General features: G+C 41.7%; 1 long non-coding RNA gene across 1 annotated transcript in view; it reads left to right on the top strand.

Annotated features, from left to right (window-relative positions):
* Nucleotides 1-16,357, top strand: part of LOC138853825 (uncharacterized) — a 74,077-nt gene extending 57,720 nt beyond the window's left edge. The window contains exon 2 of the long non-coding RNA XR_011393041.1: nucleotides 14,510-16,357. This is a non-coding gene — a long non-coding RNA (uncharacterized lncRNA). The remainder of the gene's footprint in view (nucleotides 1-14,509) is intronic.
* Nucleotides 16,358-16,611: the final 254 nt, after the last annotated feature.

The raw sequence follows: 16,611 nt of genomic DNA, 5'->3' as shown, positions 1-16,611 counted from the left end.
CCTCATTATCCACCTCACTTGGTCTCCTTTCCGAAGGTTCTCATTATCCACCTCACTTGGTCTCCTTTCCGAAGATCCTCATTATCCACCTCACTTGGTCTCCTTTCCGAAGATCCTCATTATCCACCTCACTTGGTCTCCTTTCCGAAGATCCTCATTATCCACCTCACTTGGTCTCCTTTCCGAAGATCCTCATTATCCACCTCACTTGGTCTCCTTTCTGAAGGTTCTCATTATCCACCTCACTTGGTCTCCTTTCCGAAGATCCTCATTATCCACCTCACTTGGTCTCCTTTCCGAAGATTCTCATTATCCACCTCACTTGGTCTCCTTTCCGAAGATCCTCATTATCCACCTCACTTGGTCTCCTTTCCGAAGATTCTCATTATCCACCTCACTTGGTCTCCTTTCCGAAGATCCTTATTATCCACCTCACTTGGTCTCCTTTCCGAAGGTTCTCATTATCCATATCATCATTTTCCTTACGATAATGACACTTTTGTGATCTTTGAAAGTGAGATCTTCTGACATTATCACCTCTTTACGTTAGTTTGTTTTTTATATATTAATTAGAATTAGTTTTATACTCCACTCTATCTTTTGTTTCCTAAATTTATCCTTAATGGAGTAACTGAAATTTGACCTCACTGAATATAATCAGTCCCTGGAGGGACTGATTACCTCAAAACCCTCCTGATCTTTAACTATTCTTCTATGTATTGGACTGAGGAAACCACAGTAAAGATACCCAAGTGTTGCATAAGTGTCTCACTTATCATGGTGTCGGTTCTCTGAACCATTTATCATCGTGTCGGTTCTCTGAACCATTTATCTATATATTATTTCTTGTAGTCCACTGGAAGACTTTTGTTTACATCAGACTTCTACACTTGTTCCAGCAGTGTTTCTGATATCTTGAAGACTTCTACACTTGTTCCAGCAGTGTTGCTGATATCTTGAAGACTTCTACACTTGTTCCAGCAGTGTTTCTAATATCTTGAACACTTCTACACTTGTTCCAGCAGTGTTTCTAATATCTTGAAGACTTCTACACTTGTTCCAGCAGTGTTTCTGATATCTTGAAGACTTCTACACTTGTTCCAGCAGTGTTGCTGATATCTTGAAGACTTCTACACTTGTTCCAGCAGTGTTTCTAATATCTTGAACACTTCTACACTTGTTCCAGCAGTGTTTCTAATATCTTGAAGACTTCTACACTTGTTCCAGCAGTGTTTCTAATATCTTGAAGACTTCTACACTTGTTCCAGCAGTGTTTCTAATATATTGAAGACTTCTACACTTGTTCCAGCAGTGTTTCTAATATCTTGAAGACTTCTACACTTGTTCCAGCAGTGTTTCTAATATCTTGAAGACTTCTACACTTGTTCCAGCAGTGTTTCTGATATCTTGAAGACTTCTACACTTGTTCCAGCAGTGTTTCTGATATCTTGAAGACTTCTAAACTTGTTCCAGCAGTGTTTCTAATATCTTGAAGACTTCTACACTTGTTCCAGCAGTGTTTCTAATATCTTGAAGACTTCTACACTTGTTCCAGCAGTGTTTCTAATATCTTGAAGACTTCTACACTTGTTCCAGCAGTGTTTCTAATATCTTGAAGACTTCTACACTTGTTCCAGCAGTGTTTCTGATATCTTGAAGACTTCTACACTTGTTCCAGCAGTGTTTCTGATATCTTGAAGACTTCTACACTTGTTCCAGCAGTGTAACTGATATCTTGAAGACTTCTACACTTGTTCCAGCAGCGTTTCTGATATCTTGAAGACTTCTACACTTGTTCCAGCAGTGTTTCTGATATCTTGAAGACTTCTACACTTGTTCCAGCAGTGTTTCTGATATCTTGAAGACTTCTACACTTATTCCAGCAGTGTTTCTAATATCTTGAAGACTTCTACACTTGTTCCAGCAGTGTAACTGATATCTTGAAGACTTCTACACTTGTTCCAGCAGTGTTTCTGATATCTTGAAGACTTCTACACTTGTTCCAGCAGTGTTTCTGATATCTTGAAGACTTCTACACTTGTTCCAGCAGTGTTTCTGATGTCTTGAAGACTTCTACACTTGTTCCAGCAGTGTTTCTAATATCTTGAAGACTTCTACACTTGTTCCAGCAGTGTTTCTGATATCTTGAAGACTTCTACACTTGTTCCAGCAGTGTTTCTGATATCTTGAAGACTTCTACACTTCCAGCAGTGTTTCTGATATCTTGAAGACTTCTACACTTGTTCCAACAGTGTTTCTGATATCTTGAAGACTTCTACACTTGTTCCAGCAGTGTTTCTGATATCTTGAAGACTTCTACACTTGTTCCAGCAGTGTAACTGATATCTTGAAGACTTCTACACTTGTTCCAGCAGTGTTTCTGATATCTTGAAGACTTCTACACTTGCTCCAGCAGTGTTTCTGATATCTTGAAGACTTCTACACTTGTTCCAGCAGTGTTTCTGATATCTTGAAGACTTCTACACTTGTTCCAGCAGTGTTTCTGATATCTTGAAGACTTCTACACTTGTTCAAGCAGTGTTTCTGATATCTTGAAGACTTCTACACTTGTTCCAGCAGTGTTTCTGATATCTTGAAGACTTCTACACTTGTTCCAGCAGTGTTTATGATATCTTGAAGACTTTTACACTTGTTCCAGCAGTGTTTCTGATATCTTGAAGACTTCTGCAATTGTTCCAGCAGTGTTTCTGATATCTTGAAGACTTCTACACTTGTTCCAGCAGTGTTTCTGATATCTTGAAGACTTCTACACTTGTTCCAGCAGTGTTTATAATATCTTCTGGAAAGATGTAAAATAGTCTGGGGTCGCGAATGTTGATGTAGTGTTCCCTTATTGTCCCCACCGCACCCCTGCTTCTCACCGGGTTTATTTTACACTTCCCATATCTCTCACTCCAGTACGTTGTTATTACGGTGTGAAGATGGGGACCAAGCCCTCTAGTACTTTCCAGGTATATATTATCATGCTGACACAGGCAGCATTATAGTATACCTAACTGTGACCCCAGCACCCACTGTGACCCCAGCACCCACTGTGACCCCAGCACCCACTGTGACCTCAGCACCGACTGTGACTCTAGCACCCCACTGGGACCCCAGCAACCATTGTGACCCAAAATCCACTGTGACCTCAGCACCGAACTGTGACCCCAGCACCACTGTGACCCCAGGACCCTCTGTGACCCCGGCACTCACTGTGATCCTAGCACCCATCCTTGATAATGTGAGAACTTTAATGTGAGAAACGTCCATGATAATGTGAGAAATATCCTTAATATAAGGTCCTTGATAATGTGAGAAAGATCCTTAATATAAGGTCCTTGATAATGTGAGAAAGATCCTTAATATAAGGTCCTTGATAAGGTGAGAAAGATCCTTAATATAAGGTCCTTGATAATGTGAGAAAGATCCTTAATATAAGGTCCTTACTAATGTGAGAAAGATCCTTAATATAAGGGGACTTTCTGTATAGTATGTCATTGATGTCAGCTATGGTCTGTATAACCAGGGACTTTCTATATAGTATGTCACTGATGTCAGCTATGGTCTGTATAACCAGGGACTTTCTATATAGTATGCCATTGATGTCAGCTATGGTCTGTATAACCAGGAACTTTCTATACAGTATGTCATTGATGTCAGCTATGGTCTGTATAACCAGGAACTTTCTATACAGTATGTCATTGATGTCAGCTATGGTCTGCATAACCAGGGACTTTCTATACAGTATGTCATTGATGTCAGCTATGGTCTGTATAACCAGGGACTTTCTATATAGTATGTCATTGATGTCAGCTATGGCCTGTATAACCAGGGACTTTCTATATATTATGTCATTGATGTCAGCTATGGTCTGTATAACCAGGAACTTTCTATACAGTATGTCATTGATGTCAGCTATGGTCTGTATAACCATGGAATTTCTATACAGTATGTCATTGATGTCAGCTATGGTCTGTATAACCAGGGACTTTCTATATAGTATGTCATTGATGTCAGCTATGGTCTGTATAACAGGACTTTCTATGTAGTATGTCACTGATGTCAGCTATGGTCTGTATAACCAGGAACTTTCTATATAGTATGTCACTGATGTCAGTTATGGTCTGTATAACCAGGAACTTTCTATATAGTATGTCAATGATGTCAGCTATGGTCTGTATAACCAGGAACTTTCTATATAGTATGTCATTGATGTCAGCTATGGTCTGTATGACCAGGAACTTTCTATATAGTATGTAATTGATGTCAGCTATGGTCTGTATGACCAGGAACTTTCTATATAGTATGTCAATGATGTCAGCTATGGTCTGTATAACCAGGAACTTTCTATATAGTATGTCACTGATGTCAGCTATGGTCTGTATAACCAGGGACTTTCTATATAGTATGCCATTGATGTCAGCTATGGTCTGTATAACCAGGAACTTTTTATATAGTATGTCACTGATGTCAGCTATGGTCTGCATAACCAGGAACTTTCTATACAGTATGTCATTGATGTCAGCTATGGTCTGTATAACCAGGGACTTTCTATATAGTATGTCATTGATGTCAGCTATGGTCTGTATAACCAGGGACTTTCTATATAGTATGTCACTGATGTCAGCTATGGTCTGTATAACCAGGAACTTTCTATACAGTATGTCACTGATGTCAGCTATGGTCTGTATAACCAGGAACTTTCTATATAGTATGTCATTGATGTCAGCTATGGTCTGTATAACCAGGGACTTTCTATATAGTATGTCACTGATGTCAGCTATGGTCTGTATAACCAGGAACTTTCTATACAGTATGTCACTGATGTCAGCTATGGTCTGTATAACCAGGAACTTTCTATATAGTATGTCATTGATGTCAGCTATGGTCTGTATGACCAGGAACTTTCTATATAGTATGTCATTGATGTCAGCTATGGTCTGTATAACAAGGAACTTTCTATATAGTATGTAATTGATGTCAGCTATGGTCTGTATGACCAGGAACTTTCTATATAGTATGTCAATGATGTCAGCTATGGTCTGTATAACCAGGAACTTTCTATATAGTATGTAATTGATGTCAGCTATGGTCTGTATGACCAGGAACTTTCTATATAGTATGTCATTGATGTCAGCTATGGTCTGTATAACCAGGAACTTTCTATATAGTATGTCACTGATGTCAGCTATGGTCTGTATAACAAGGAACTTTCTATACAGTATGTCATTGATGTCAGCTATGGTCTGTATAACCAGGGACTTTCTATATAGTATGTCATTGATGTCAGCTATGGTCTGTATAACCAGGAACTTTCTATATAGTATGTCACTGATGTCAGCTATGGTCTGCATAACCAGGAACTTTCTATACAGTATGTCATTGATGTCAGCTATGGTCTGTATAACCAGGGACTTTCTATATAGTATGTCATTGATGTCAGCTATGGTCTGTATAACCAGGAACTTTCTATATAGAATGTCATTGATGTCAGCTATGGTCTGTATAACCAGGAACTCTATATAGTATGTAATTGATGTCAGCTATGGTCTGTATAACCAGGAACTTTCTACATAGTATGTCATTGATGTCAGCTATGGTCTGTATAACCAGGGACTTTCTATATAGTATGTCATTGATGTCAGCTATGGTCTGTATAACCAGGAACTTTCCATATAGTATGTCATTGATGTCAGCTATGGTCTGTATAACAAGGGACTTTCTATATAGTATGTCATTGATGTCAGCTATGGTCTATATAACCAGGAACTTTCTATACAGTATGTCACTGATGTCAGCTATGGTCTGTATAACCAGGAACTTTCTATACAGTATGTCACTGATGTCATCTATGGTCTGTATAACCAGGAACTTTCTATACAGTATGTCACTGATGTCAGCTATGGTCTGTATAACCAGGAACTTTCTATACAGTATGTCACTGATGTCAGCTATGGTCTGTATAACCAGGAACTTTCTATACAGTATGTCACTGATGTCAGCTATGGTCTGTATAACCAGGAACTTTCTATACAGTATGTCACTGATGTCAGCTATGGTCTGTATAACCAGGAACTTTCTATACAGTATGTCACTGATGTCAGCTATGGTCTGTATAACCAGGAACTTTCTATACAGTATGTCACTGATGTCAGCTATGGTCTGTATAACCAGGAACTTTCTATACAGTATGTCACTGATGTCAGCTATGGTCTGTATAACCAGGAACTTTCTATACAGTATGTCACTGATGTCAGCTATGGTCTGTATAACCAGGAACTTTCTATACAGTATGTCACTGATGTCAGCTATGGTCTGTATAACCAGGAACTTTCTATACAGTATGTCACTGATGTCAGCTATGGTCTGTATAACCAGGAACTTTCTATACAGTATGTCACTGATGTCAGCTATGGTCTGTATAACCAGGAACTTTCTATTCAGTATGTCACTGATGTCAGGTATGGTCTGTATAACCAGGAACTTTCTATACAGTATGTCACTGATGTCAGCTATGGTCTGTATAACCAGGAACTTTCTATACAGTATGTCAATGATGTCAGCTATGGTCTGTATAACCAGGAACTTTCTATACAGTATGTCAATGATGTCAGCTATGGTCTGTATAACCAGGAACTTTCTATACAGTATGTCAATGATGTCAGGTATGGTCTGTATAACCAGGAACTTTCTATACAGTATGTCACTGATGTCAGCTATGGTCTGTATAACCAGGAACTTTCTATACAGTATGTCACTGATGTCAGCTATGGTCTGTATAACCAGGAACTTTCTATACAGTATGTCAATGATGTCAGCTATGGTCTGTATAACCAGGAACTTTCTATACAGTATGTCACTGATGTCAGCTATGGTCTGTATAACCAGGAACTTTCTATACAGTATGTCACTGATGTCAGCTATGGTCTGTATAACCAGGAACTTTCTATACAGTATGTCACTGATGTCAGCTATGGTCTGTGTAAGTTGTATCATATACTTGTAGAAATAAAAGTTTATTATTAATATTAATGATGCAACAACGAAAATGTTGATGGTTAAAACATCAACTTAAACGTCAACATTGAGGAACTGGAGGCCATGTTCTGACATAACAACATACGTCAACATGTTCTGACATAACAACATACGTCAACAGGTTCTGACATAACAACATACGTCAACATGTTCTGACATAACAACATACGTCAACATGTTCTGACATAACAACATACGTCAACATGTTCTGACATAACAACATACGTCAACATGTTCTGACATAACAACATACGTCAACAGGTTCTGACATAACAACATACGTCAACATGTTCTGACATAACAACATACGTCAACAGGTTCTGACATAACAACATACGTCAACATGTTCTGACATAACAACATACGTCAACATGTTCTGACATAACATACGTCAACATGTTCTGACATAACAACATACGTCAACATGTTCTGACATAACAACATACGTCAACATGTTCTGACATAACAACATACGTCAACATGTTCTGACATAACAACATACGTCAACATGTTCTGACATAACAACATAAGTCAACATGTTCTGACATAACAACAGTAATGCCAATACTTAATCAACTCGAGCTATCAATACTGTGACACATAGCAGCATGCTTGGCCCTCTGTTGTCAACATAGTGCCACACAGCAACATGTCAGACCCTCCATTATCAACATAGCAATGCCACATAGCAACATGTCAGACCCTCCATTATCAACATAGCAGTGTCACATAGCAACATATCAGACCCTCCATTATCAACATAGCAGTGCCACACAGCAACATGTCAGACCCTCCATTATCAACATAGCAGTGCCACACAGCAACATGTCAGAACCTCCATTATCAACATAGCAGTGCCACATAGCAACATGTCAGACCCTCCATTATCAACATAGTGCCACATAGCAAGATATCAGACCCTCCATTATCAACATAGCAGTGCCACATAGCAACATGTCAGACCCTCCATTATCAACATAGCAGTGCCACATAGCAACATATCAGACCCTTCATTATCAACATTGCAGTGCCACATAGCAATATTTCAGACCCTCCATTATCAACATAGCAGTGCCACATAGCAACATGTCAGACCCTTCATTATCAACATAGCAGTGTCACATAGCAACATGTCAGACCCTCCATTATCAACATAGCAGTGCCACATAGCAACATGTCAGACCCTCCATTATCAACATAGCAGTGCCACATAGCAACATGTCAGACCCTCCATTATCAACATAGCAGTGTCACATAGCAACATATCAGACCCTCCATTATCAACATAGCAGTGCCACATAGCAATATGTCAGACCCTCCATTATCAACATAGCAGTGCCACATAGCAACATATCAGACCCTCCATTATCAACATAGCAGTGCCACACAGCAACATGTCAGACCCTCCATTATCAACATAGCAGTGCCACACAGCAACATGTCAGAACCTCCATTATCAACATAGCAGTGCCACATAGCAACATGTCAGACCCTCCATTATCAACATAGCAGTGCCACATAGCAACATGTCAGAACCTCCATTATCAACATAGCAGTGCCACATAGCAACATGTCAGACCCTCCATTATCAACATAGCAGTGCCACATAGCAACATATCAGACCCTTCATTATCAACATTGCAGTGCCACATAGCAATATTTCAGACCCTCCATTATCAACATAGCAGTGCCACATAGCAACATGTCAGACCCTTCATTATCAACATAGCAGTGTCACATAGCAACATGTCAGACCCTCCATTATCAACATAGCAGTGCCACATAGCAACATGTCAGACCCTTCATTATCAACATTGCAGTGCCACATAGCAATATTTCAGACCCTCCATTATCAACATAGCAGTGCCACGTAGCAACATGTCAGACCCTCCATTAACAAAGTGCCACATAGCAACATGTCAGACCCTCCATTATCAACATAGTGCCACATAGCAACATGTCAGACCCTCCATTATCAACATAGTGCCACATAGCAACATGTCAGACCATCCATTATCAACATAGCTGTGCCACATAGCAACATGTCAGACCCTCCATTATCAACATAGCTGTGCCACATAGCAACATGTCAGACCATCCATTATCAACATAGCTGTGCCACATAGAAACATGTCAGACCCTCCATTATCAACATAGTGCCACATAGCAACATGTCAGACCATCCATTATCAACACAGCAATGCCACATAGCAACATGTCAGACCCTCCATTATCAACATAGCAGTGCCACATAGCAACATGTCAGACCCTCCATTATCAACATAGCAGTGCCACATAGCAACATGTCAGACCCTCCATTATCAACATAGCAATGTCACATAGCAACATGCCAGACCCTCCATTATCAACATAGCAGTGCCACATAGCAACATGTCAGACCCTCCATTATCAACATAGCAGTGCCACATAGCAACATGCCAGATCCTCCATTATCAACATAGCAGTGCCACATAGCAACATGTCAGACCCTCCATTATCAACATAGCAGTGCCACATAGCAACATGTCAGACCCTCCATTATCAACATAGCAGTGCCACATAGTAACATGTCAGACCCTCCATTATCAACATAGTGCCACATAGCAACATGTCGGACCTTCCATTATCAACATAGTGCCACATAGCAACATGTCAGACCCTCCATTATCAACATAGCAGTGCCACATTGCAACATGTCAGACCCTCCATTATCAACATAGCAGTGCCACATAGCAACATGTCAGACCCTCCATTATCAATACAGCAGTGCCACATAGCAACATGCCAGATCCTCCATTATCAACATAGCAGTGCCACATAGCAACATGTCAGACCCTTCATTATCAACATAGCAACATGTCAGACCCTCCATTATCAACATAGCAGTGCCACATAGCAACATGTCAGACCCTTCATTATCAACATAGCAGTGCCACATAGCAACATGTCAGACCCTCCATTATCAACATAGCAGTGCCACATAGCAACATGTCAGACCCTCCATTATCAACATAGTGCCACATAGCAACATGTCAGACCCTCCATTATCAACATAGTGCCACATAGCAACATGTCAGACCCTCCATTATCAACATAGTGCCACATAGCAACATGTCAGACGCTCCATTATCAACATAGTGCCACATAGCAACATGTCAGACCCTCCATTATCAACATAGTGCCACATAGCAACATGTCAGACCCTCCATTATCAACATAGTTCCACATAGCAACATGTCAGACGCTCCATTATCAACATAGTGCCACATAGCAACATGTCAGACCCTCCATTATCAACATAGTGCCACATAGCAACATGTCAGACCCTCCATTATCAACATAGTGCCACATAGCAACATGTCAGACCCTCCATTATCAAATCCAAATCCGAAGACTCGGATTTGGAAATGTGTGACGCAGTTCTGGCGAAGAAGCTGGAAGACCGCTCACTGGACTTGCTGGAAGCTGGAAGACCACTCAGTAGACTTGCTGGAAGCTGGAAGACCGCTCACTGGATTTGCTGGAAGCTGGAAGGCCGCTCACTGGACTTGCTGGAAGCTGGAAGACCGCTCACTGGACTTGCTGGAAGCTGAAAGACCACTCAGTGGACTTGCTGGAAGCTGGAAGACCGCTCACTGGACTTGCTGGAAGCTGAAAGGCCGCTCACTGGACTTGCTGGAAGCTGGAAGGCCGCTCACTGGACTTGCTGGAAGCTGGAAGACCACTCAGTGGACTTGCTGGAAGCTGGAAGACCGCTCACTGGACTTGCTGGAAGGCCACTCACTGGACTTGCTGGAAGCTGGAAGGCCGCTCACCTTACTTGCTGGAAGCTGGAAGACCGCTCACTGGACTTGCTGGAAGCTGGAAGCCCGCTCACTGGACTTGCTGGAAGCTGGAAGACCACTCACTGGACTTGCTGGAAGCTGGAAGACCGCTGACTGGACTTGCTGGAAGCTGGAAGACCACTCACTGGACTTGCTGGAAGCTGGAAGACCGCTCAGTGGACTTGCTGGAAGCTGGAAGACCGCTCAGTGGACTTGCTGGAAGCTGAAAGACCGCTCACTGGACTTGCTGGAAGCTGGAAGGCCGCTCACTGGACTTGCTGGAAGCTGGAAGACCACTCACTGGACTTGCTGGAAGTTGGAAGGCCGCTCACTGGACTTGCTGGAAGCTGGAAGACCACTCACTGGACTTGCTGGAAGCTGGAAGGCCGCTCACTGGACTTGCTGGAAGCTGGAAGACCACTCAGTGGACTTGCTGGAAGACCACTCAGTGGACTTGCTGGAAGCTGGAAGACCGCTCACTGGACTTGCTGGAAGACCGCTCACTGGACTTGCTGGAAGCTGGAAGACCGCTCTCTGGTCTTGCTGGAAGACCACTCACTGGACTTGCTGGAAGCCGGAAGACCACTCACTGGCCTTGCTGGAAGCTGGAAGACCGCTCACTGCACTTGCTGGAAGACCGCTCACTGGATTTGATGGAAGCTGGAAGACCGCTCACTGGACTTGATGGAAGCTGGAAGACCACTCACTGGACTTGGTGGAAGCTGGAAGACCACTCACTGGACTTGCTGGAAGCTGGAAGACCACTCACTGGACTTGCTGGAAGCTGGAAGACCGCTCACTGGACTTGATGGAAGCTGGAAGACCGCTCACTCGGCTTGCTGGAAGCTGGAAGACCACTAACTGGACTTGCTGGAAGCTGGAAGACCGCTCACTGGACTTGATGGAAGCTGGAAGACCACTCACTGGACTTGCTGGAAGCTGGAAGACCACTCACTGGACTTGCTGGAAGCTGGAAGACCACTCACTGGACTTGCTGGAAGACCGCCCCGGTCTAAGACCACCTGATCTTAGACCGGGACACAGGGGCGTTGACCCCCGAAACCGTCTACAGGTAAACTCCAGGTAATAACAACGACATGTCGATACCCGGATACAATCAACATAGATTGAACAGAAAAAAACCGGCAACAAGATGTCTGGCCTGTAACAAGAGCCGCTCATTTGCACAAAAAAACACAAATGTACTAGTAGCAGTAGTAGTAGTAGTAGTAGTTTCATTAGTAGTATTAGTAACAGTATTAGTTGTAGTAATAGCAGTAGTAGAAATAGTAGAAGCAGTAGTAGTGGTAGAATTAGTAGTAGTACCAGTAGCAGCAGCAGTGTAACGACCTGGTATACAATATAACGGTCTCCTACTATACAGTAACCTCAGATCACAACCTAATTATAAGTCAAAGTTGCACCGCATACACACGAGTCCTGACTAACAAAACACTGCCATGAGAGGTCTGACTAACGAAACACAGTCATCAGGTGTCCTGACTAACATAACACAGCCATCAGGTGTCCTGACTAACATAACACAGCCATCAGGTGTCCTGACTAACATAACACAGCCATCAGGTGTCCTGACTAACATAACACAGCCATCAGGTGTCCTAACAACACAGCCATCAGGTGTCCTAACATAACACAGCCATCAGGTGTCCTGACTAACATAACACAGCCATCAGGTGTCCTGACTAACATAACACAGGCATCACGTGTCCTGACTAACATAACACAGCCATAGGTGTCCTGACTAACATAACACAGGCATCAGGTGTCCTGACTAACATAACACAGCCATAGGTGTCCTGACTAACATAACACAGCCATCAGGTGTCCTAACATAACACAGCCATCAGGTGTCCTGACTAACATAACACAGCCATCAGGTGTCCTGACTAACATAACACAGCCATCAGGTGTTCTAGCATAACTGTCAGCATAGTTGCTGATCCCTGTATTCCCAGTATTATATAGCATAGCATATTAGTATCATCCCTGTGCTTTAGACACGAGATCCCTCGTAGGCCTTTGGCTTTGTGTGACGTCATAGGGATACACATGGGCAGTGATCCCCCTGTCCCGTCCTCACTCGGCGGCAGACCTACAAGACGTGAACAGGCTTGGCACCGGGCTCCATCTCTCATCTCAGTCTGACAATATATTTACCATCCAACAAGTGTGTCTACTTTCAACCTACGATATCTCCATTTAAGAACCCTTACGATAAATGGTGCCAGCGGTGAGCCTGTAATTCTGACGATTACAGCGATTTCTGGAGATAAAGTTGTCGACCAGCAAGACGGCCATTTCGTGTTACCAGTAGGCCTACCGAGGTTCACCCCATCCAGCTACCTCAAGCCAGCTACTCTACCAGCTTCTACATTATTCACTGGTCAGTCTCTTTGTATTAGTGTTTCCTGCTTTTTTGCATTACTCCCGAGGGGTTGACCCGAGTTTGCAAAATAAGCCAGCTTCCAGTCTGTGGTGGGGGAGTCAGAACACCCGAGTCCAGTCCAGCCTAGCCTACTCCATCCAATTATTTTGCCTGCCAAGCCAGCTTCCACCCCTGCTGTGCTCATCGTGTGAAGTTATCAAGCTATTCTGTGTGAAGGGTTAAGATAAGCCAGCTAGCAACTAACCCAGGTGTCTTACCCCAGTACTCAAGCAAGCCACATGAGTAGCCTTCATCGCTTGTGATTCTAGTTCCAAGCATTCTGAGTGCTCCTTGTCATCCTTGTGGTGTTGTAGTATTTCGTGGGTTTCTTCTAAGCCAGCCGGCTTAGAATTATCTTCGCGGCAGTGTGGGTTTTCTCAGTGAGGCTTACGACGTTCAACCCATAAGCCCAGCCACTCACGATCACGTGTGTCGCACCATTGCCGGTCTCAGACGCCTCGCTCAGCCATTACCCACAAACCCAACTACAGTCGGCCATTACAACTCACCTACCTCATCAGTGTTTTGGTGCACTGCTAAGGGTTGTAGCACCATATTTTAAGGACCACATAGGGGGTCAAGAGCTAGAGAGTGGCGCGCCATCTTTAAAAGCCTCCTGTGTGTTGTCTCTCGCCGATTTAAGTGCAATTCTACGATCATCTGTGCAGAGGACAGCAGCAAGACGATAAAAACAATCCATCAATCTCATTTTTTTCAAGTGTTACAGCTATAATATTTTTTTTTTAGAGACATTTGCGAGTGTTGAGACATTTCTTTTGTGTTCCCAGTGAATTTTTCTCTTAGTGACATTCAGTGACTCTTGATCAGACTCAGTGTTTATCATGTACTGATTGCATAAATTTCTTTTAATCTCCTTAATTCAGTGTTAATTTTCGTGTATTATTTTATATCTGTTGTGTTGTGTTTCTTTTTATACACACTTGAAGTAAGTACTTAGTGTTTCCTTTGTTGTGTGTGCAACATATGAGCAGTATAGAACTTGTGTTTAAACTTCAGAATTCCAGTGAATTAACTCAGTAAATTTTTCACCTCATATTCTGCATCACAACTCAGTGTTGTCTGTTATTTTTTTTTTCTTCCTAGCAATTGTGTATTTTTGTTTGTTCCCTGTGTGTTGAACATTCTTGTGTTCATATTTTTCCATTCAGCCAGTGTTTAATTTGTCTTATTTCCACAGACAATAGTGCCATTTTTAAAGCTCCAGCAAGAAATCTGTTTACAAAATTTTTTTAAAAACATCAAGTTTCATTGCAAGAAAATTCTAGTACTGAGTTTATGTTGATGTTTTGTGCTCTGCATCACTGTAAGTGTTGTATTTCTTTTTGTTGTGTGTTTTAGCACCTATTATTTTTCATATTTTATTGAACAAATTCACTCTTAGTGCAATTTTTAAGTTCTCCTTTTAAAGTAAATTGTTCTTTTGCTTGTTGTTTAAGTGCAGTTAAGAGTTAAAGTGTTCATTCCTTGATATATTTCTTTTCTTGTGTGTTATAATTTTTATTATTGCACATAGACTCATTTTGCAATAATTCTTGTGCAAATATTGTGTTGCTATTAAAGTTTTTCTTGCAGAAAATTTTATGCAGTGTTGTGCAATACAGTTTATTACAGTGCAGTTTCTTATGCTCTGTTCTGTGCATAGTATTTTATTCTGTCTGTCATTTTAATTTTTATTTCAGTGAATTGTGTGTTTGTTTTAATTTTTGCACAAGTTTATTGAGTCCATTTTATTATTTTATTGTGTATTTTCCTTGTTGCATTGAAAGTAAAGACAACTCACTGTGCCATTTATTCAATTTAAAGTAAAAGTTGAGCATATTAGATTTGAGCAAAGTACAAGCTCTCTTGATTTTCAGTGTTTGCTAAGTTGCATATTCTTCTTGTGTGAGTTCTTTGCTTACTGTGTAACTTGTCAATTTTTAATTACTTATGCAGAATAGTTAAGCATTTTCTTCCATTTAAGCTTATTGTGTCATTCTCTCCACTTTTCTTGACTTATGCCCTTCAGTATTTTCACTGAGAAGATGTCCCAGTCATTTTTGAATGTTCACTTAGTGTATCATTCCAGTCAAAGTCAATATGAATCAGTCCACAGTACCAACATTCCCTTACTGACTGAAAGACAATACCTAGCCCTTGAGCAATGTGTTTGTTCTCACAGCTTGTATCTGAGATTTGTTAAAGTGCTGTTAAATGTGAAGTTCAGATTAAGTTCCTATAGATCCGTGAATTACTTATTAACGTAGCCGAGCGGTCAGGCACTAGTAATTCTGTCACTCCCATCTGTGTTCCACCTATACCTTCAGACTTGCAGGATAGTGTTCCGTTGCCTCAAGTGTCCGGGGACACTCAGACTGCCTTGAGTGCACAGCCTATCCCTGCAATGACTGCTAGTTCGAGTAGTAGTTTCGCCACAGGGGATGCCTTGTCAGAAAACGATTACTTGCAACTAGTAATGCCATCTCTTGTTGATGTGACATGCTGTCTGCAGAAAGACGTCTCTGTTACAGCAAGTGTTCTCACTAGAGTGTCTGTTGTTGTTCCTTGTGTTTCAGATGGTGATCCCATCCTAGTTGACAGTAATCAGTGCATTGTAAGAAGTTATTTCTCGAGTAACTTTCACATGTTAACGTTTGTAAGTGTAGTTTCTTTATAGCTGATACCTCGTGTCACTGTGTGCGACTCAGATTGAATATCAGCATTGTTCACCGTGTTCATTTCTTTTCTCCTGTGCTTGCAGTTGAGATAGTAGATTCGTTCTCCCTTGCTCATATTGCGTGTTATAGCGTTAATTTTTTCAACCGGGGGGAGTCATCCACTCCACCGAGTTTGTTCTTTCCTCCAGTAAGGAAGAACTGTTACCTTTATTCCAGAACAAACAGCCTACTGGAAGGTTAGCCAGATGGACCTTGACTATCCAAGAGTTCAATCCCACTTTTAAAAATTTACCTGGCAAGTCGAATGTAGTCGCAGATGCTTTATCGCGACACGTTAGTGTAGTTACTGCAGATCCTCCATTTGCTGTCGAGGATGTCAAAAATGCCCAAAGAACCGATCCCTTGTGTTCTGGTGTGATTCGATTCCTGCTCCAGGAAGATCTTATTCTTACTGTGAAGCCACCAGTACCCATTAGTGACTTTGTAACGAGCCAAGAGTTACTGTATCGAACAGCCGAGTTGGGTACTCCAAGCAGAAGAGTTTACCAGTTAGTAATTCCACAGTCACTAGTGATTGTACCTGTATCTTGTAGATACTCCTTCAGATCTCTCTCAGTCAAGG

The sequence above is a fragment of the Cherax quadricarinatus genome, chromosome 3 (genome assembly GCF_038502225.1).
Source record: "Cherax quadricarinatus isolate ZL_2023a chromosome 3, ASM3850222v1, whole genome shotgun sequence".
Classification (NCBI taxonomy): domain Eukaryota; kingdom Metazoa; phylum Arthropoda; class Malacostraca; order Decapoda; family Parastacidae; genus Cherax; species Cherax quadricarinatus.
Note: the sequence above shows the minus strand (reverse complement) of the source record. Positions and strands in the feature narration are given on the sequence as shown.